The 22,559-nt window shown below is 37.9% G+C and overlaps 1 protein-coding gene across 18 annotated transcripts in view; it reads left to right on the plus strand.

Annotated features, from left to right (window-relative positions):
* The window catches only part of ARVCF (ARVCF delta catenin family member), a 251,292-nt gene that overhangs the window by 12,681 nt on the left and 216,052 nt on the right, over positions 1 to 22,559 (plus strand). For 14 of the 18 annotated variants that reach the window (XM_074554654.1, XM_074554651.1, XM_074554659.1 and 11 more), the window contains one exon: positions 1,917 to 1,982. The exons of the other annotated variants lie outside the window; for them this stretch is intronic. The gene's annotated coding sequence lies outside the window, so the exon portion shown is untranslated. The remainder of the gene's footprint in view (positions 1 to 1,916; positions 1,983 to 22,559) is intronic. 18 annotated transcript variants of the gene reach the window in all.

A 22,559-nucleotide genomic window follows, 5' to 3' on the forward strand; every position in this document is an offset into this window, starting at 1 on the left:
GAGATATCCAAAATCACACTGAATCCTCACCCCTTGCAATTTTTAGAATATGACATGGCAAAAAGTTAGGGATCTGTTTTAATATTAGGAGATTATTCTCATCAAAAATTTTCACAGTACACTTGAATTTCTCTTCCCATGAACATTTTCAGATGCTGGAAAGAGATGAATTTTTAATAAAATGTAAATTACCAGAATGTCAAACACATTTTTTGAACAGTTTCTCGTAAAAGACAAAAAGTTATGACATACATAAATGTAAGTTATGGATAATTATAATTTCCTCCTGAACTCTTCTTAGGTGTTAGAGGCATGTGTAGGTAGCAGGGTATCCAGATTTGTAGCTCAGGTAATACCTTGAGGTTACATCATCATGAAGAAATTCACTGATTATTTACTTTTTTTTTTGACAGACCACAGTTTTCCACTTAAAGAGTAGAAGCTTTTAAAATGGCTCATACAAGATAGACATATTCAGTTAAAAATAAATTTAGAAATGCAGTTTAGGATTTGTTGCTATGCTTTAAAATTTTGTCAAGCTATTAGTGGCATTTTTTAAATATGTAGTATTACCCTACTGATATCTGTTTAATATTATTTCTGATGATTACTGTAACTGTGTTTCTTTAGGTTTAGAAGAAATTGTGTGTTCATTTTTTGCTTGGAAAAAGGGTCTTTTAGAAGGGCAGACATTGGCAAGATTTTGCTTCTGACCTCTGGATTCAGTTGCTCATCAGACAAAGTCGAATTGCTAATAAAAATGAAACTTTTGAGAAAAATTCATGCCTGAGGTTGGATTTGCACTGATTCAAGATGTTTTTTATGATTAGGCCATCTCCTTCAGTACTGTTTCTGAACAACGTGACCCTTTTAATGAATTTTATTTTGTGACAAACTGGATTTCCGTGTACGTGCTCTACTTGTTTTTTTTTTTTTCATTTTTGTTATATGGTTTCTCCTTTGTTCTGCAGCACTTAAAAGCATTTACTTATCAGAGTTGAAGATAAATAAAGCATCCTGTTAGTAATTAGCTAGATTTTCATTGTGTCATCCTGAAGGCCCTGGAATTACTGTATTGAGACATAGTGTTGTCTTAAAACTTGTAAATTATGAAATGAAACATTAAATTTAGTGTGGAAGATGATGACACCTGAGGAGAAAATACAGATTTCTGGGAGTCAGTCAAATGCTGACTTGCTTAAAGGAATTGGAGGACAAACCCCAAAGTCTTCCTTCATGAAAACAGTCTGGAGGTAGTTTAGTTCATATCTTTTAGATCACTTAGAAATCAGTTTCTCAGATATAAGAAGCTGTTTTTCCCACTGAGTTCACATACATCCTTTGTGGGTGAGAGTGTTTTGTCTGGTGTTACTGGGTTCAGGTGTGGTCTTGTGCCGAGTACCCTTCATCCAGAGCAGTAACCTCCCCCAATAAAATAACCCCTAATTATTTGTGAGATTGATTACTGAAATCACTGCTGTGAATCCTTGTTTCAGTGGGACTGTCCCAGAAATCCAGTGTAGGCAGCAGTAGAAGAGTCAATGGCCAGTGGTGCTTTGGCATTGTAGTGCTGCAGCTACACTTGGACATTTATTAATCAATTGATTTATATATTTATTCCAATCACAAATAATTTTTGGAGTTCATGACACAAAGCTGTCAGTAGAAACTTTGCCACATACTGGAGCATTCAAAGCAGATAGACATTTCAGCCTTGAACTTTGATTTTGGGAACTCTAGAGATGGATGAAAGCCTTGAATTTAGCTGTTTTGAGCTAGGGATGGCAGTGCAGTTTTGGCAGGTGTTTGGGCTGTGAACTGTATGGGAAGTTGTCTCATTCCTGAGGTCAACAAGCCTTTAGTCACCCTAGTTCCAGAGTTTATTCAGAGTTTGATCTGCCTCTTATGTTTTCCAGGGATATCCGTAACTGAGTTGTGCTTTATGAACAAGGGAGGGGCCTAACAAGTCGCCTGAAAGGGTGGTAAGAGTTGGCAAAATTTCTTATATCTGCTTATATCTCTTTCATTATTACATGTGTTTGTGTGTATGAAATCTAGAAAACAAAATTGTCTGGGACAGTAAATAGATTTAAAAAGTAGCAGTCTCACAGTTGACATTCGTTAGGCAACAATAAAATGATAAAAGACTAAATTCTTTTTATAGTAATAGCCTGTAGTGACCTTCCTCTCAAATAGAAGGACTTTTGAACTGAGTATGGCTAAAATATGCAATAAACCTGCTTGGAATATCAAATCACCAAATAAAAACAAATGTTTGTTATAATCAAAATGTAAAATAATCAACTGCATATAATGTAGCTAATAATAAAGCTTCCAAAACTCTATAAATGGGCCTTGTCAAGCTGTTTTGTTCTGCTGCTGCATGGCTTTTAGAGAAGAGGTGAACTGACTGCCCACCTCCTGACTGCCCCTTCTCAGCCCCTCAGGTTTGTGTTCAGCTGTACAGACAGGTTGTTCCCAGAGCTGTCTGTGCAGAAATCTGTGCCAGGGGATGTTGCCCAGTTCTGAACTCTGTGTTACCCCGGCATGTGGGGTGTGGGCCTTGCTGCCCCAGAGCCTCCCTGAGAGGAGAAGGGCCTGTGGCAGAACAGCACAGTCAGTGTAGGCAAAGAGCAAGCAATTTATTAATTTGTGTGACTTTCACTGATCTTAGAAGTTATTCCTGAGACCTGATGAGGCAGAAGCTTCCTTACACAAGGAAAAGTAATTTACATTGGTATAAAGGAACGTAATTAAAAAACCCCTGCTCTTTTAAATGACTAAAACCAGAAGATGGCTGTACTTGCTAAATGAATAAAAATGATCAAATAATTCAAACTTCTAAAAGCTTTAATTTCTTTTATTAGTCTCCTTTTAAATTTGTTTAAAGGAAAGTAGACTTTTAGGTAAAAGATGGGAATACAGTTTACACAGTACAAGCAGAACTGAAAACTATTGCTTCTGAATATCCTAAGCAGTATAAAAAAGGTGGGAGATTTCTTAGGGGATTTTTCACTCTTAATAGTCAGCCTGAGGTGAAATTTGTATTTCAGTAAACTATTTAGAGCAAAAGAAAATAATTTTAGGGGTGAAAGGGAATAAAGTAATAGGAACAGTTGATGTTATCTTACATCACACAGCCTCACTACTTGCTTAAAATGAGGTAAAAAGGTATAAGGCAATCAAATGAAATGCTGTTTGTAGAGACATGCCACACATGTATCTATTTTTATTCTGCAGTATATTTGTGAAGGTAAGGAATGTATAGCTTTGAAAATCTTGCTGCTTTTTATACACTGAAGATTCAAACAGTACTAATTGTCCTATCATTACCAAAGGGCTTTGTTACGGAGTTCATGTCTAAGACTGATTCCTTGTTTCAGAAGTGAGGTATTCTCTGTGTTCCTTTTAAAGAGCATGTCACCCTTAATCAGGAGAGCCATACATTTTCAGAATGATGGTGCTTTCAATTTATTGCTTGTCAGCCCTAAAGAATGCTAGTCATTTTCTTTACAAGTGCAACTCATTGACTGAAACTGCTAACTTATAAAGCAATTTTAGGTTTATTTTGATTGGTTATTGGTTTGTGGCTTTTAATGATGAGATTGGATTGCATTTCTGTGCAATAGACATTGTGGTGGAAAATCTGGAAAGTTGGGGCTGTTTGGAACTGCTCTTACTCCCACTGAGGTCAGCAGTAGCATTTCTGTGGCTTTCAGTGGGAGTAACATTATACTGTCTGAATGTGAAGACTTTTCTTTCAAAAACCACTTATAATAGTCTGTTTTTAGTTAGGGTTACATGAAAACTAAGTAACTATTGTACTGCTTGTTTATGGAAAAAAAAAGGTATTTCCTAAGTAGAGAAAGAAGTTGTAACCATTTCTGTTGTGCCAGCATATTGGGTTTTTTAATACCTGCGGCTCTGGTAGTCGGAGAACAAAACTAGTTTTGATTATATCCTCCAGTGTGTTTTATTATATTGTCTGTGGGAGTAGATTTGAGCAAGCTGAATGCCTCTCACAGGGCAGGGAGTGCTGCAGGATTTCCTTTCAGGTATTAATGCTCATGTAAACTGGGAATCTGCATTGGAGAGCAAGTGTCGCCTGAATACATGTAGTTTTCCAAACTGTGTTAGTTCTCAACTTTCCATTGAAAGTTAATTATTATTAGTGGCATTTTCACAGATGTCAGTTAAGAAAAAGCTTTTTTTCTACAGAGGTGAACATTTCAAAATGTGAGATGCTATGTTTGCTATGCAGTAACTGTCAAAAGAATTTTTTAAGCCCTTCTATGAAGATGCTATTGCAAGTGACCTTGGCATAAGAGCTTCTACCCCATGGTTGCCCAAAAAAGATTTCTTAAACATCAAAAATAAATGCCTTTTCAGAAATTATTACTAAATAGTCATTTCCAGAATTGTAGTTGTGTGATTTAAATGGTCAGTTTTGCTTGCAGTATACAAAATGGAGTTGACTTGATTTGAAATGTGTTCAGGCTGCCAGATTTCAGGTCTCAGCCATCCAGAATGGGTGTTTTTAAGCTGTTAAGAACATTTTTTTTCCCCTTGTAATTAATTTTCTTTCCCTAATTCATTGCTTGTGGATTTATGGCTGCTTATTTTGGGTTTCTAACATATTTTCTGGAATGATCAAGAGTGATGAATTAATCTTAATTGATGGATTACTATACATTAATCAAACTCTTACTTAATAAGCTTGATATTTCTTGCAAGTAAGCTATTTCTTAAAAACATTGTCTGTAGTTAAATTTATTAAATTAAGACTTGAGCATATTAGAGTCTGTCACATATGGGAAGCACAAGTTATGACCCAAATACTCAAATTACCCCAAGTTAGCATTTTGTTTTATAAGCATTTGCAGCACAAACAAATCTGAACTAAATAATTTTAGAATGGAATTTCCCCTCCATATATTGTACATTATATGTAGATGTTAATTAGGGATTTTTCTGTGGCTCTTGGAGATTATTTTTATCTGGTTTATCTGATGCCAAGTCTATTTATCTCAAATGGGAAGTTTTACTTTTGTCTCTGCATGACATGGTTTACAAACTAAGTCTGATGACTCTGTGTTGTGTGCCTGAGAATTTACCTCTACCTGATTATCATTAGTTAATGATCATACAAGCTTTCCAGCATTGTGCTGAGTCCTACTTTTGCCTTCACTGTTAGTCATGGTAAGCCTTCTTAATATTCATTCAGTGTTCGTGGAGACATCTCTGGCAAGATGGAATAAGATGGGCATGGTCTAGTAAAACTACGGTGAATAAAACTTTAGGACCCAGTCTCTTGATTGACACTTCTCACAGCAACATCTCTATAGAATTGACAAGACATAAATATTAGGCAAATTTTCTCCTTTTATTTAGGGTCATTAAAGGCCTTTCCAAGCAGATGAAGGAAACTTGGATGGTGAAAATAATTCAACAAAAGCTATAAAGCATTATCTTACAAAAATATTACAATTCCTGCTCCTTAATGAGCCAGAAACATCCTCACAGACCAGATGCAGATGGAACTGAAATGCAACCAGTTGAGCTGCTGCACTATCCCATGGTGACTGTTTTTTAAGTTTTCCTTCAGGTGTTAAAAAGTATACTTCATACAAGAGGACAGACAATTTTTTTTGGCTTTGGGCTACTTTCTTGATTTCTTGTATACTTTCAGTATTATTCTTCCATCATAAACTTTCATGCCTTTTTTATTTGCTTTATATAATGTAAAAATTGGTGCTGGGCTTCAACAGGGATGTTCGTAGAACAAGTCTTCTGAAACTGACTTGCAGCTGTGCTGTAGAAATGTGTTGGAAATTGTCAGGAAGAATTTTGTGAGACTTTATCTTGCACAACTAAAAATAAAGGGTTTTCCTGTTAAAAACCTTATGACCTCACTGAATTTTGAGATAGGTTGTAAAATACCTACATAGTGATGTCAAGAGCATTTGGACTCTAATAAAACAGTCCCCTTTGCATTTTAGATTTAAAGCTGAATTTTTCCTCCATCTGGAGGGTTATGCATGAACAACTGCAGAGATGTGTTGTTCCATGAGAGTTCTGGCAGGGATAGTTTCCCTGGAATGGTGCAGTCAGGAACAGAAGGGAAACGTGCCCTGATCTGTCTCAGAAGCTTAAAGCATCGCTTGTTCCTCCTCTCCTTCCTGAATTCCAGCAATTGTTGTAGCTTCAGATCGCCCACATCAGTAGAAAAGAAGACTTTGTTTCTTGCCACTGCTCCCTACCACTGCCAAGATGGACCCAGGGCATTTTTGATTGGGGGTATGAAGGCATATTTATCTCATTAAAATGATCATTATCATATCCTTTTGTTGGCATTATCTTCAGCATGTTCTTTCTTTTAATTGAATTGTAGCTTATTGTATGGCAATTCTTTTGCTTTCCTGAAGTGTTTCTTCTCCTTAAGATGGATATCTGTACAGAATCTGAACTGACAGCTGACAGAAGATTGACTTCATAATGCTGTAATGGATTGCAGTGCTTCTTGTTTTGAGCATTTCTTCTCTTGGCACTAGGATTTGTGAAAATATTTGCTGGGAGTTTTTTTCATGTTTTTCTATATACATGTATAGGATGATATTTTGGCACAAAAATGTTACACTTCATTTAGTGACAAAGAAAATTTTCAGCATTCTTGGAGAAAGTTGGTATGTTTGATAGTTGCACGTCACTCTCAGGGTATTTATAGGTACAGGGGGCAGCACAAAGATGAGATGCTTTCCAGCATGTGTTAATGCAGTATTATATCTTTCAAAAAGGTTTTTTATGGAGCTGAGTTTAGAAGTATGTTTGAAAACAGCCTTGTCACACATGTCATCAAGGTCAGAAGGGAGAGAAAGCAGACATTTCAACGTTCCAACTGAGTTTTGTGAAAGGACTGTAGAATGTTAGTGCTTGCTAACCAGTGAGCCAGTCTGTTCATGCCTCTTCAGCAGTCCTGCAGTAGAGATGATGCAGTTTGTCCCGTTCCATGAAATTTTCAGCTTTCACTGCTTGGGACTTGAAAGTTAAACTTTCAGGTACTATAGTTGATAAAAGCCACTGATTGATTATGAACCCAAAGTGGCACCATCTGAAAGCCTGGAGTGCAAGGTGTGGAAAAGTCCTCAAGTGAGCTTGGAAGTGTGGTGTCTATACTTGGAAATTCTCTAGTTGTTGATGTAGTGGAGAACAGTGGTTCGTTCTTGCTATTTATAGACAATGGAGGCTTTTTTTGGCATTTTTATCGTGGTTTTCCACCATGAGTTCTGGAGAAACATGAACAAGTTCCATGTTGTAGCACCTCATTGGTGGTGAATTCAGTTCATTCCTTGGAGTGCTGCTTTAGAACACGTTTTAATTTCAAATAAATATCCAACTGGAAAACACTTTGCTGAGTACTGGACCTAATTAACACTATCATTAGATGTTTCTGCATTTAGTAATTTAAGCTTATTACTTACAGTGTTAGGCAGCTGATGTGCATGTTGGTAGCATTCAGGTGTTAATTAAAAAACACATAAGTAAGTAAACATCAGTTAGATCAGTTAGATTAATGCTGTGCCCCCAGACCTGGAGGTGTGCAGCCTCATCAAAACCAGACTTTCTGTAGTACCCTTTGTGTGTCTGTGACATTGAAGGATAATGCTGCTTTGTATTATTCTTATAGCTTGAGAAAAAAAATTCTACTGATTTATTGGATTTATTCCAGACTTAAACCACTGTAGAAGCATACTGCTGCTGTGTAAACCTTTCTGCCAGCAGGTGGAAATGTATATACCACTCATCCTTTGACTTATGTCTTTCACTGGCTGATGTTTCTTTTCCAATTGCTGAAGTTGAAGGTCAGTAAAAATCCTATTTAAAATTTCAGCATAATGGATCTTGCTATGCCAGAACTTGCAAATTTTTCTCTTTAACAGCAACTGGAGAGTCTAGACTTTCTGGAAGGCAGGAATACTGGAATGGTGTTCTGTATTAGCCACTACCAGTAATTAAAAGCTGTAAGCATTGGTTCAGATATCTGTGGTATGTTTCTGGAATGATTTTCTGTGGAATGGGGATCTCTGTTGACCTTGGGACTGCTGGACTGCAGTCAGTATACCTGTGGCATAGTACCAAGCACATACAAGCATGGTCTTTGCTAATGAGTTTGTAATTGACACAAAGCTTCACTGGCTTTTCATGGCAGTCTTTGCTGTTGGGAATTCAGAAATAGTCATGCTATTCTGGCACAGCAGGACATTTAATTGAAAATAACATCATGGAAGTAATTTTTCCCATTAGACTTTACATAAGATCTGAAGTAGATCCTAGCTTTGTATTTGAGATAGAATTTTTCTACTATTTCCTTTACTATATAAATATTGTATGGTAAAGAGTTGCTGTTATTTATGCCATTTCAGTGGAAAGTCAGAATTTCAGGTCAGGCAGAGTTGTGGGATAATACGCTTGACAAGGCACTAGGTGAGATATTGTAGATCCAGTTTTTAAGTACAAAAAGACTGAAGAAGACTGTACTTAAGGCTAGAAGAAGACTATTAGAGGCATTGATACTTGAGGTTCTAAAGGCAAATTCTGGAATGAAATTTGAAAGGCTTTGAATGCTGGATGATAGTGGAAGCAAGGGCTAGAGTACAAGTCTGGAGTTACAAAATGGCTAAAGTAGCTGTTTATTTTTATTGTAAGTGATGACATTTGCAATACAGCATTCAGGTGGTATCAAAGCTACAGTGAAGGAAACTAAATAAGAAAATTCATGGGATTTTGAAGATACCATTCTGCATTTCTTTACTGTCTGTAATCCCACTGGAAGGTGAATTCTCTTAATATGGGAGAGCTTGCATGTTCATACTGTGTTAGGCAACTCTCAGGCTGAGCTAAAACTACTGCCTGTACTCAGTGCTGTGCATGGTATTTCTGGGCTGGAAGGAAAGAGTTACACACAAACTTAGAGCCTGTGGAAAAAAGGTCTTCACTCACAATGGAATTTGTCAAGCAGACACAGATATGCCATGGAATTTTTCACACTTGCTAATGGCTAATGGACTGTCTGGCAGCTCAGTTTAACTATGAAAACTCTTGCCTTCCTTTTTTCTGGATAGCACCACATGAGGAGAGAGCATTGCTGCATCACCCAGTGCTTTTGGGGTGTTATACTGAGAGCTTCCCACTCTGATTAACTTCTGAGAACCGGCAGCTCACAGCATAACACTGTTCTCTTTTTTTAAATTTATTTTCCACTCTACTTTCCTGCTTGATTAATATTACAGCTATTTTTGCCTGAAACACAGATTATTTCTCTGTACAGTTCTCATTGAGAGATCCAAAGGGCTTCTTTCCTAGTATACCACAATTAAATAGGAAAAGGTTATCTGGCCTTTCTGAGAACTCATTTAAAGGGAAGGAATAAGAATATTGTTTCAATTTTCTTTTTTCTGAATAATAACGTGCAGAGATTACATTTTGCACCTTGGTCCAAAATCCAATCAATTCTTTTTATTTCTGTATGCAGTGTAATTCCTTGGCATTTGAAGAAGATGGCACTGGAAAACAGTGCATATGGGTTGGGATTTTTTCTGTCTATAAGCAAGTTATTTTGATGTAATGAATAGAAGCCGATCCTCTGTCAGAAAGAGTTGATCAAATGTGAATTAAATAACCAGACTGTATTAAAGTCTGTGACTAAAATGGTAAATGTTAATATGATTCATTCAAAACCATAGGTATAAAATACAGTAGATAAAAATTTATCTTGGTCTGCTAAAGTCAAGTTAATTGGAAGAAGGGCAGTGCAGAAGCGGGTGGCATTTTGTTTTGTCATATTGTGACCACAGGGTGTTTCAGAATAGTTTGAGTTTGTTAAAAGGCAGATTTTGCTGGAAGGGATAAATGCAGGATTGTGTTTTGTCAATTTCTAATAGGAGTGGAATTTCATTAGCACTACTATTCATTTGTGTTGTGGGAGGAAGAGTAAAATAGATTCTCATTGACTTAAAATGTCACTGTCAATTCTGGCTGCTGGAATTCTCTGCAGTTTGTTGGCTGAATATATGAAAGAAAATAGGACTATGGGTCAGCCCTGTTCAGTCTAATTAGGATCCATGAGGTTTTGTGTGGGCTTATACATTTGTGGGTTTTGTTGTTGTAGTTGTATAACATTGTGCTTTTGTCTTTTCTTCTAACACCCACATACTCTTTGCTTTCTGGTAGTGCTTCATATTTATTTCTGTAATGCAAACTCTCCTCTTGATTGCAGAAGCATAATTTGTTGTGCCCATACTTCATACCTTTCTGTCCCTGATCTCTTGGAAAGTCCTTTACATTTCTTGGCTTGGTCCACCCAATATAATGTTTACGTGATTTTCTTGTCCCACTGCTGACAGTCCTTTCTTCAGCGTTTTTCTCAAGCTTGTGTTTATCATCTCCTTCAAAGAGCTGTATGACAAATCTACGTTTCCCTATTTCTCTCTCTGCACTCATTTTTATTCTGTTCTGTCTTTCTAAGCTGTGTTCTTGTCACAAATTTCAGAATACTCCTTATAGGGCAGCCTTTGAAATCAAAGTCTGCATACTGGCAGGAAGATACATGTGATTAGTTTCTGCTTTGGCTTAAATAGAAGAATTACCATCTCTGCCAGTTTCAAACACATAGACTTGCAAGCTGGCTGACAAACTCTAAACTTCTTGGAATAAGGTTTCTTATCTTCTTTTGTTTTGGTAGAAATACTTAGTAAAGATTACTGGAAAATTCTGTCCTCCCTGCTTAAAGTGACAGATATTGATATAGAATTTCCTGCTAGTTGTTATGAACAGCCTTCAAATTATGACTGCCATGAAATTCTGTACTAGTGCACAGTGAAGCGACTTGAAAACAAAGCTAATGAACTCAGAAATTCAGAAATACCTGTTGTTAATCTTGCATTCAGAAGTACCACATTAGCTGAAAATCACTCCAGCTTCTTGTGACTTTTTGGTCCTGTAACTTGTAAAGATAAAGTGTCATTCTCCTGCAATCATTTTCTTATCTTAAAAAAGAAAATTAGGTGAGGAAAGGCTTTCGTTTATAGATGATCAGTCTCCCCATCAAAATTTGTAATAACTGCATTATTTTTTAAACTTGAAGAATAACTGCCTACATTCCCTCTTCTAATAACCTCAACAACAGTTATATTACCTGGAAAGATTTCATTGCTTGTTCATTGATATTTTTGAAGTTACTATCAGGTATTGAAGACCTCATCTTTACAGGTCTTTGAGGAAAAATGAGGTGTCCCTGCAAGCACTTGGGTACTTCCTCCTCACTTCAGAGAGAAAAGTTTGATGTCTTTATGGGAGCAGCTGTTAATGGCAGCATGTTCAACAAGGAGGGTTATTTTTCTGACTCCAAAAGAGCACATTTTAGACATAAACAGTTACAAATACAAGTATTGTTAATCCCCCAATTGTTCTATAGTAAGTAAAATCTAGCACTTCCTTTTTAAAATACGGCTTTAGTTGAACTACTGCTTCTCAAAATATTTCCACTTATCTCTGAAGTCCTAATTATGGTATTCATCGTATTTGAATATAATTGCTGCACTTTGCATTCTGTTCAAGTCATAGGACTTCAGTAAGGAATTAATTTCAGCTATTGCTTTCTTGCCTGCTGGAATCTGAATTTTGGACTTCATCTCCTTTGGTTTTTATCAGTTACAGTGTAGTGTTTCTAATGAGGCTGTCTCATGCATAGAGTATTACTCTGAAATGGAACTAGACATTTACAAAATAATAAGTAAACACAGTGTAGGTGATTATAGGTGGTTATCAAGTGCACAGAGATTTCGGGATACAGCAGCTATAACAGCTCCATGTTAATCCTGTTGTATACAAATTCTCCTAAATTATTTCATCTCTTTTGAGAAAAATATTATCTCTGTATAACAAGACTAATTAATACTTTTCAAGTGCTTGAGGTGCTCTGCTTTACAAAAGGTATTGCTGGGTAGTTAAAAATATTTATTCTAGTGGGTGCAATAATAATGAGTAGAGCAGACCAGTAATAAACACATGCCTCTCTCACATGTCCTGAAAGAATTCAAACACTCAAAAAATAAATTGGAATATTTAAAGACTTGTGCTCCTTGTAGATGAGGACTTTATGGAGCATTTTCAAAAGCTTGATAAATGCAATAAACTACAGATGCATCAGCTTGTTCACTGTGTGCTGCCAATCACACAGAAATTGGGACGAAGCTTTGAAGTAATGTAGGACTATATAATAATATTATTCTGTGCCTTTTTGGAATGTGTGACCTCTTCATGGAAAGAATTGCACATCTGCACTCTAAAGTTTGGAACTGATTAGAAAAGAGTTGCTAAGCCCAGTCATTTTCTATTACAACCATGGTGATTTATGTATTTAAATGTAACAAATTTCCTCCTAAATATAATTAGTGTTTGTGTTTTGTCCCTCTTTATTTGATTTGGAAAAGCTTTCTCTGATGGGTAAAATTGTCCTGATTTCCACCAAAATGAACATCATGAATAGCTGCTCAATTTAGAGCTGTAGAGTTTGAGCTCTCATCAGTGAGAGCTTTAATGGAACATGATGATGCTTGACCTTGTTGTCCCTGCCACCTTTTCCTTATCTCCACTGAAGAGGAGAGTGAATTTTGGGAGATGATGCTCACAGTAGCTTTCTCTCTTGCTGCTTCCCCTGTGCTGCTGCTGAGCTGTGCCTGGTGCTCTGTGCTGGGCACGCTGACACAGGAATGGGCAAGGCAAGGGCAGTGCAATGGAGAATGGGGCCTGGGAGGTTGGCGGAGCATCCCCAGCTCTCCCCACCAGCCCAGGGTGAAGACAGGCTCAGCACAAATCATTCTGAGGCTCTCTGCACATTTTTCTTTTCTTTATCAGCCTTTTATGGGATGCTGTGAAGTTTCTTAGTCCTTGGGTATTATTTCCACGTGCAGCCTTGCAGCTGAGCAATTGTAGCAATACCAGAGTTCAATTTAACAGTATTTCTTCAAGAGCTTGGGTCCTTGACTGATTTGTAGAGGACAAATGAAAAGAGCAATTGCAAATGGGTTTCTGTGCTATTAGAGCTCTAAACAGCCTTCCCTCTTGGCTGTGTGTCAGATCATACCTCAAGGAGGGATGGGTGAGCTATGAACCTTAAAAAGATTTAAATACATAAGTACAGGGTCAACTTTTCGTATCAGTGGGTGTCTTTAGCTGGTCATGAAGTGCTCAGCAGTAATAATTTTCTTTAATATTTTCAGGTAGCATTGAAGGTGGTAATTGAGTAGCAAGTGTTTTGAGTTCTTACCTTTCTTAATAATATTTCCCCATAATTTACTTAAATTCACTGTAGAACCTCGATTTTGGATTAATTTTAAAGAAAACATCATTGCAGCTTGTTGTGCTGTGGGGAAGATTTGTCTCTAGTATATCAATAGCTGCACAAAACCTGGTAAATCAGAGTGAACCAAGCCAGGAGAGGAAGAGGTTGTTAGGAAGATCTTTTAAAGGAGAGACATTAGCATACAACCTTCTTCATTACTCAGCTATTTTAGGGTATTCCATCAGTGCATAACATTAATCAAGGGAAAGAGAGCTACTTGCTTGTGGCCTCTACCCTGTAGATCCTTGAAGCTGTGTAACCTCTCTAACACAAATCTGTAGAGTTAAGCTGTTTCTGGGGCTGTCAGTTCCAGCATACTGCAGCACTGGCCATTCTCCTCAGTGACAGCCCCCTTTTTTTTTTGCTTTATTCCCCTCAGGTGTGCAGAAAGTGGCAGGCTTGAATTGATTCTGGCAAGAAGCCATAATAGTTGATGTGAGAAGGCTGTCATCTTTTGGTACACAGAAGTGGTTTCTAGATGCGAAATCCATACCCTAATCCTTTGCTTCACCTGGTGTTTCAGTGGCACTGCTTGGCTTCAGTCTGTCACTGGAACATTCCTGCTTTGTTGTTTACAGATGGTTCTCTGGCTGATGTATGACTGTGAGGAGATGACTGCCTGGTCTTCATTTCTCTGATATTTCATGTATGAAAAGGATGTATTGGCCACTACTGAAGAAGTAGCCTTATCAAAGAGAACAGATAATTACAAATCACTATTAACATTCTTTGAGGATGGCTAATTGTGAGAAAGTGGGGGGAACAGCAGAATGGAAAAGTTTAAGTGCCAATATCTCTCGCCTCCTGTTTAAGCATCGAGCCTGCCTTGTATAATAAAAGCTATTTATAAATTGCTGCTCTGTTAAACGTGTACAGAATTTTACGATGCATAAATTGGGAAGCGGAGCCAGCTAAGGGACTTAGCAGAGTGATGAATGGATGACAGGGTGCAAGACTGAAGCTGTGTTTTATTCATGGATTGTGAGGTCAGGAAGAAGAACTGCTGGGAAGGGCTGGCAGTTGAAGGAGAAAGGTACAGAACCCAAGATATAAAGAATCCAGTAATCTGAGAATTATCAAGCCACATTGTCACACTTCTTTTTGACAAGTTACAACTCCAGGTAGTAGCTTTTTATTCTTTTTTATTTTTACTTTGCTACATTTTCATGAGTTATTTTTATTCTCTATTCCAGTTCCAATTGCATCACTGTCATCAGCCCCTTCAGTGTCACAGCCCTAACTCTCTTAAATCTCAGTACTTTATTCTCTTACATTTTAAGGAACAGGTGAGAAAAGAGTTTTTTTTCCCCACACACACTCACTTTTCCTTTGGTACAGCCACCCACCTCCACCTATTTACAGTGTAGAAGGTGAGTGATCCTGCAATCCAAAATCATAGTCTTGATCTGGGGCCCAGCTAGAAGTTCATTAATCTGTTCAGTTTGGGCTGAACTTGTCAGGACTCAAAAGATTGGTAGAGGCTGATAACTCATTAAGGTGCTGTTTAATTTCATTGGTCCTGCAGGTATTCCTGAGCAGAATGCAATTAATGCAAGTTAATTTCAAACACATGAGTTAAGTTCATTGGTTTGCAATCATTATTTGTAGTTTTGTAACAGGATACGTTCAACCTGCAGGTGGAGTTTATATCCACAGATATTACAGAGTAAAAAAGAAATCAAGGCAAGACTGGAATAGAGCTGCTTTGGACCAATTGAAGAAATCTGATTTCCTTTCATAAATTTATTATGGGATCTTCCTGTATTTAATTTAAAATTGGTAGATAGATTGTTTAAGGAATAAGTGGTTGCACTTAAAAATACATGTTTTTCTTATGTGTTCTCTGTGTCTTCCATCTGTAAGGATTTCTGCCAAAAAGCATTGGGAAAGAGATTAAACAGGCACTCAAGATAATCATCACACAAAGAAGAATTCCCTTACCTGGTAGCAAATGAGAAAATGTACCCTGATTTAGTTTTATGGTAGCAGTGGCCTTTAGTTTTCTTCAGATAACTTGTGTAGTATTTAAGAAATCAGGTGAAGTAAAGAACTTAGATGTTTGGGGAAATTGCAGTAATTTTTTCATGCAGAAATGCAAAGAGATTCACTTTTACAAGCCCCAGCATCCTGACATATTCTTGCCATTGTCATATTGTAATGCTGTAATTTGAATTTTAAAAAAATATAGGCAAGCTGTGTTAAAAAAAAAAACAAACATTTGCATGTGATTCTTTATAAATGAAATATATCTGACAGTGCCTCTAGTATTGATTTTGGTCTAATTTGTGTGTTGCAGACTAAAAATCTTTGCTGGCCGGATTTTATCCTGCTTTTGCCACCAGTGTTACTCAAGACCCCTGTAGAGCATGGAAGGAGTGGGTTGAGAGTGGGTTCATTCTTTTCATAGCATCTTTTACAGTAAAATGATATTTTTCTGGGAATGCCTTTTGATCCCCAGGCTTGCTGTGTCAGTGTGATCAGCCTGTAGTCTGGCAGTGGGTGAGTGGGACCCACAGCAGTTTCTCCAGTGGAGCTGGCAGACCACGTGGGCACTGCTCTTCTCTGGGATTCTCTAGATGCTGCCTGGTGTACTGGGAAAACTGGCTGTGCTCTAGGAAAGGTTTTTCTCAGCCCTCCCTTAGTTCAGCAGTATAGCCTGTGTCTTAATCTGTTGATTTTTACCTACATGTTGATCCAAAATGTGACAGACTTGTTTGGTGCATCCATCCTCACTGGTTGGACTAAGGTTCTTTACCCTACGGTATATACTTCGGTTTTAATATTTTTTAATAGCAAGTTGAATTTGAAGGGGATATTAAAGTTTGTTTGCACCAGTAGTACTTTGTGGTTGGAATAACATAAATGTCTGTTCTGCAAATAATGGCAAGCACAGTCTGCATGCTAAACAGAATGCAAGGGGAGCGTGGCAGTTGTTTTGTGAAGGATTCTAGATCTTAACTTTGAAATTAAGGAACTGTTAGCTCTATTGTAAAGTTAATATTTTTGTAAAAGAAGTTAGGCCAGGTTTTTTCCCTAATAGTAATGAATTGATACTTGTCTTCTAAACTGTCAGTGATGTTTCTTTTAGGGGAGCATATTTTTGCTAGCTCTTTATTTTATGTGTAAAGGTAATATGTATGAATATTATTACTAGTGTTAGTACTGCACAATAATCAGAAATAGTTTTCCCAGCAGTCTCGATAAAATTTTAAAACTAGGTGTAAGAACCAGCCTTTCAGTTTGCAATTTAAGCAGTACATAAGATATCCCAGGCGATTTTTCCCTTTTTACACTGTTCAGAGTAGGAAGCCATTTTGCCATGGAACAGGACTGGGTTTACAGTAGCTGGTAACAGCACTTTTTGGAAACGCTACAAAGATGGCACTGCCTGTTTCCACATATCACAGCTGGCTCACTAAGTGCCATATTTAGTCTTAAGTGCTTTCCCTGCTGTTATTTCCTCCCTGAAAAGTTGATGGTTGAATCAGTCCCTAAAAGCAGGGTGCCCCTGGGAGAAGCTGAGGACACACAGGAAGCAAGCTTAGTCTCAATACAGGTGTTGGCTCATACATGAGCTGGATTTATGTGCTGTAGTACAATCAGATAAAATGATGAAGTGAAAAGAATTCATTCTTTTAGTGTCTTTTACTTTGTGCTTTCTGTACATGGGATTTTTATGGAAATTAGTGGACATGCAGCATTATGCATTTGGCTCGAAACATGAAATGGGAAGGAGAGAACATGATGTCTTACACAGAGCGCTGGAAAGAAAGCAAATTGCATGCCTACCTGAAAATAAAAGGCTCACTAGCCTGGTGTTGAATGTGTTTTCCCAAGAAAGCAATTAGGTATTTTAATCCTGAAGTCTATGAAGTATATGCATTACATGTGTCACTTCTGTATACATTGTTTTGCTTCTCTCTGGATTTGACAAATTAGACTTAGTTTGGACCTCAGCCAAATAATATGAGCCAATTTCATGCCCTGTGAGTTATTGGAGAGAATGTTTGATACCTAAAGCTTCAGTTTGCTGGCTCCCCTCCCATTTCTCTTAATCCTTTTGGGAATCTTGGTTATAACTCTCTTTCAGAGGCTAAACAATTTCTGAGCACTGGGTTACTATACCAGTGGAATGGAAGGAATTTTAAATATGATCTCCCTTTCCCCTGACATTTGTCCCTTTCTGGTTTGCAGTCTCCTTTTTGCTAATTCTAGAGAACAACTATGTGAGATCAGAAAGTGCTTTGGTCTTAATGGATCTTAATGTCACAAAAATCACTATCTGAACTTGGGATCAGAGGATGTTTAGGGCAGTAATTTGATTTTGTTTTCTGTGTCTCTGCAATATATTTATTAAAGATTCCATGAGCTGTTATCTTACTAAAGCATGTGTTTTCTTTGGCTTGATAAGGTTCCTTACAAGGCAGGGCTGCTGGTTTGCTGCTCTAACAGCAGCATGAGGAAGACAGACAAACAAGTAAATTTGACATATAATCATGTTGTTGGAGTAGAATATGCTTTGGTCAAATGTGAGCTTTAATAATAATTTGGGGCTGGTTTGTGAGATGACCTATGTACAGGGGTGATTTTAAGAGCTCTGGAGATGCCCATTAAACTTTCCTTAAAAGCTTTTATTTTTAATGGTTTGTTACCTCTCCTTGTACTTCTATTTCATTTCAGTTTACTAAGGTCTGAAATAGCAAATATTTTAAATGGGAGAAGATATGTAAAGATGTACTGCAAGTGTGGTGTGTGAACCTCTTTGGAATTTTTTGGGATAGAAGTATAAATACAGAAAGTCTGTTAGAGCATTTTGAAGAGTACAAAAGAATAGTTTTCATGGAAAGAAATTATTAATTACATAACAAAGTGAGTGTACTGACCGTACTTTAAGAAGTGAAGGTCAAGATTTTACTCAATTTACACAGGATGCTGCATGGAAACAGATTATTTAAAAGTAATTAAAATCGTGTTAATGCTCACCATCTAGAAATGTTTGTATAGCAGCTTTTGCTGTTCCTGCATAGGAGATGACTTCTGTCATCTGTGTTACTGATACACTGTAGAAAGTTTAATAATAGTACAGCTTTATTAGTGCATAAATCTCTGTTATGGCAGCATAAATCTCCTATGACAAACTTGAGACAAAATCATATTAATTGTGTCCTTCTATTGACTTCAGCTGAGTCATGTACAGATTCTTTGACAAAATTAAATAGGAAGAAATGCAAAGAGGCTGCTTGTCAGCTTCATCTATGTAGGCAAAGTAAAATAACTTAAAATAGGGAGTAACTGTGTTAACACTTCCTGGAGAGAAGGCGGTGTATAGATATTGATTTGTCTCTTTCATGATCACCAAGTCCTCAACCACATTCCTTGTGTAACTAGCTTTCATGTAGGAAAAAAAGAATCTAGTGTAATATAACCATAGCAATTGAAATTAATATGTTGTAGCTGAGATTCCTGGCAAGATGGGCTGGAAGATGAGGAAAATAATAATCTGTAGCACAAACTCCTCGAGACAAATCTGTATCTCTTCTCAGTGTATGTCACTGCCTGTAGGGAATGTCATCATACTTCCCTCGTGTTGCAACTGGCAGCCACTAATACGGACCTTTGGATCAATTGATTCATTTCTGACTGCAGTTGCTTACCCATGGTGCCCTGTAATGAGCTTATTTTCCATAGTGATTGTATTTAGGTGGGGGCACTGTAGAGAGAAAAAAAAAAAAAAAACAACTGGAGGGATTATAAAGAAAGCAAGGAACGTGATTTAAAATCCTTCATGTGGAAAGAGGGGCTTAGAGATTCCTCTTTTTCCTCACTTTTTGCATGGATACTCTTCTAATTTTACTAGTATCTCTAATTAACTAGCTCTGTTCCAGTGGCCTTCAATATATAGGCAGGGATTTGCATGAAACTGAGAAAACTTAACTTAAAAAGGTTAAAATTTGGCATTAGCTTCTACTGTCTGGTTGTCTTGGTTTTATTATAACGATTTAGATTCTAAGGATAATTACCACAGCATCTGATGTGGATTAAGATCTGACAGGAGAGCTATTTTTAACCATGCTGCTGAAAGTTCCAGTAAATTATTAATAAATTCAGTATCTAATTTGGCAAAACCTGATAATACTTCTCTTCAGTGTTCATAAGCTATGTAGTAGGCTGTTGAAGAGGTTCCTTTAGAAATTAAGGAGAAGTAGCAATTAATAAAGGAAAACTACCTTCTGTGTCTGAACTCTTTTAGGGTGTAGGTAATCAACTTCAGCATTGTGAATAAAAACTCGGAACAAGTGTGGAACAGTTTTGGTTTTACAGTTATTCCTCATTAGAAGCAGCTTGTCTCCATATGTACTGGGAAAAAGGATCTGTATTAATTGCAAGTTCTCAAAAACTTAATTGTTTTTAACAGACTTGTGCTGTGCTACAGAGGTCAGATGTGATGACAAGCAGCCTATATTGAGTGAAAGGTGGCAGGGTTGGGATGTGGGACTGGAGGCACTTTAAGAGAAGGATGTAAAAATGCTTCTGATGCCTGGAGCCAGAGAGCATCAGTCAGTGACAGTCCCTTTCTTGTCTCTTGGTAACGCTGCAGCTCCTTGTTCTGAGGCAGAGTTCACCTTTAAGTTCAGACACGTGAACTGTCACCAAGTGTAATCTGGTGTCAAGAGACATCAACTCTTTGTGACCTTGGATGAATCATTTGTCTTATGAGGAACAAAGATGTTATTTAAGTTATTGTATCAAAAAGATGTGTCTGGAGCACATCTCCTGCAGCTCAAGATTATGAGTATATAAGCATTCAGGTATTTTTAGGGACTCCAGTGGGTATTTCCACTCATTCAGCAATCCTTTAATGAAATGTGCTTTCTCTTTCTTCCCTTTAATATGATTAGTCATTTAATAACAAAAATAGATTCAAGAAGTTGTGGGAGAGCTCAGAAGTCCTTTGAACAAGTTTAAAATACATCATAACTCTGATGTTTTCATCTAGCCTGGTGTTTGTCAGCTGCCCTGTCAGCTGTCACCTGCCTTAGCATCTGGGCAAAGCAGAAAGTTTTGAATTACTGTTCTCATGTTTGTGTTTTATTCTGGTTCCTGTCTCCTCCTCCATATGAGAACTGACTATTCCTGCTTTTTCATTTCTTGCTGCAAAGTGCAGCATGGCCAAAAACACAGGACCTGGCTTTATAGCTCTCATTCCTATGGAGGTGAATGCTTCATCCTCAAGCAAAGTGCTGGGCAGGAATGATACTTAATATGTGGGATGTCACTACCATACAGGAATGCAGGGAATGTTCTGGTATTAACTATTTGTGAAAAAAATAAGTTAATCTATAAACATACTGAGATTTACAAACCAGAGAAAATGTGGCATCCTTTGCCCTTCATCCCAACATCTGCTGATCAGGGCCTGGGGAGTGGGAAAGCCAGTTCAGCACAGAGGCTGTAAATCATCCCTCTTCCATCTCAGGCAGGTGCTTACTGCAGGGTTTGCTGGCCCAGGCACTCTCAGTTTCTTTTCTCTTGCTTTCTTCCAGGATATTTAAAATGTCCCAGCTTGCTTGCAATTTTCTGTTTGAGTTAGCTCCAGAACAGTTTTGTGTGTCAGGAGACTTGAGTTCAGAAGGTTTTCCTGCTGCTTGCTGGGAATGCAGCTGTGCTTTGGTCCCATCACTGGAGAGGGTTCACTCTGAGTGCTCAGTTTTGTGGTACATCGAGTCTAACCCATTGGGCAGTGTACCCGAAAAGCTCTCTCTCCTCTTTCAGTGCTGCTCATGTTTGACAGCAGGAGCACAGGGACAGCTCCTGTCACCAAGCCTTGGCTTGGCTGCTGCTCCCAGGCACAGGCACAGAAGGAGGAGCCCCCCAGAGCTTTGCCATCAAGGGGAGCTCCTCTTTCTCATCTCTTTTTTTGTAAATCTGGCCTTCATTTCACAGCTTTTGTTGCAAGTCTGAAATGGAATATGTCATGTCAAAATGAAATTTTGAGAGGGTTTGAGCAAGAAAAGGAGATATTTCAAATTCAGTTCAATCTGCCGAACTGAAAAATCAATTATTCACACTGCCTGAGTTAGGACATAAAATGAAATAGTGTAATGTCTTCACTTAACTTTTCTCTCAGTAGTTTTAAGCAGGGTATTTTAGCTCAGATGTGGGGTTGGGGGGAGGTGTTGCTGTTGGGGCTTTTTTGGTTAGTTGTGTGTTGTTTTAGGAGGTGGTGTGTGTTTGTTGTTTGTGCAGTGGGATCTTTGGGGACGGGAATGTCGAGCCCTGGCTGTGTGGGATGGCTCAGTGCTACAGCCTAGAGGGGGGAAGGACACCTGGATTCCCAAGGCAACACAGTGAACGTGTGTCTGAGTGTGATGAGAAGCTGAAGCCCCTCAGGCTGGGATCTGATGAGGGCTTGGTCCAGGATGTCGTGGCTGCAGAGCCAACACAATTGAGCCGAACATGAGTACAAATGTGCTTTCAGTAATGGCTGATCTGTTTCATTATAAGAAAATAGGTCACTGAATAGCAAGAAATGTAAAAATTATAAACAATATATATTTGAACAAATGTGGGATTTTTCAGATCTAATATAAGGCTCTCAGTGAAAGAAGTTTTTAAATTATAATTTAAAATAATTTTTAGCACCTTTTATGCTGTCTCTGAAAATATGCATCATCAATGGCTGGTATTAAGAGAGTGTGTTCTGCATGCTTAGTCTTGCATCAAGCAGTTTGTACCCTAAAGGAATATTTGACTTAAGGGAATAGTGCAGCAATTAATTTGAGATAATAACACAACTTTAATGGCTCCTTTTAGTATGTTAGTGAATGCAGAAGGGCTTTAGCAAATCCTTGCAGTCCAAGAGGGTAAAAAGTGACTGTCTGCCCTCCTGAAGACCCATCTATACAGAGATGGAATCATCTTTGTTTCCTTCATTCAGTACCCCAGGCCAGCATGTGTCTCGGGCGCTTGCTGGGATTTAGTGCTGTGGCTTCGAGCTATTTATATTGGGATAGGAAGGAGTAGGCTATTCATAGCTAGGCAGGAGTGGAAGGAGATACAGGGAGGCAGAAATGGTGTTGGGATTAGGATCCTTTCAGTGGGCAGTGACTTCATAGCTTTGCAGCTCACTGCACTCCTGTTTGTATGGAACCTTCATTTC

The sequence above is a fragment of the Zonotrichia albicollis genome, chromosome 18 (assembly GCF_047830755.1).
Source record: "Zonotrichia albicollis isolate bZonAlb1 chromosome 18, bZonAlb1.hap1, whole genome shotgun sequence".
Lineage (NCBI taxonomy): Eukaryota > Metazoa > Chordata > Aves > Passeriformes > Passerellidae > Zonotrichia > Zonotrichia albicollis.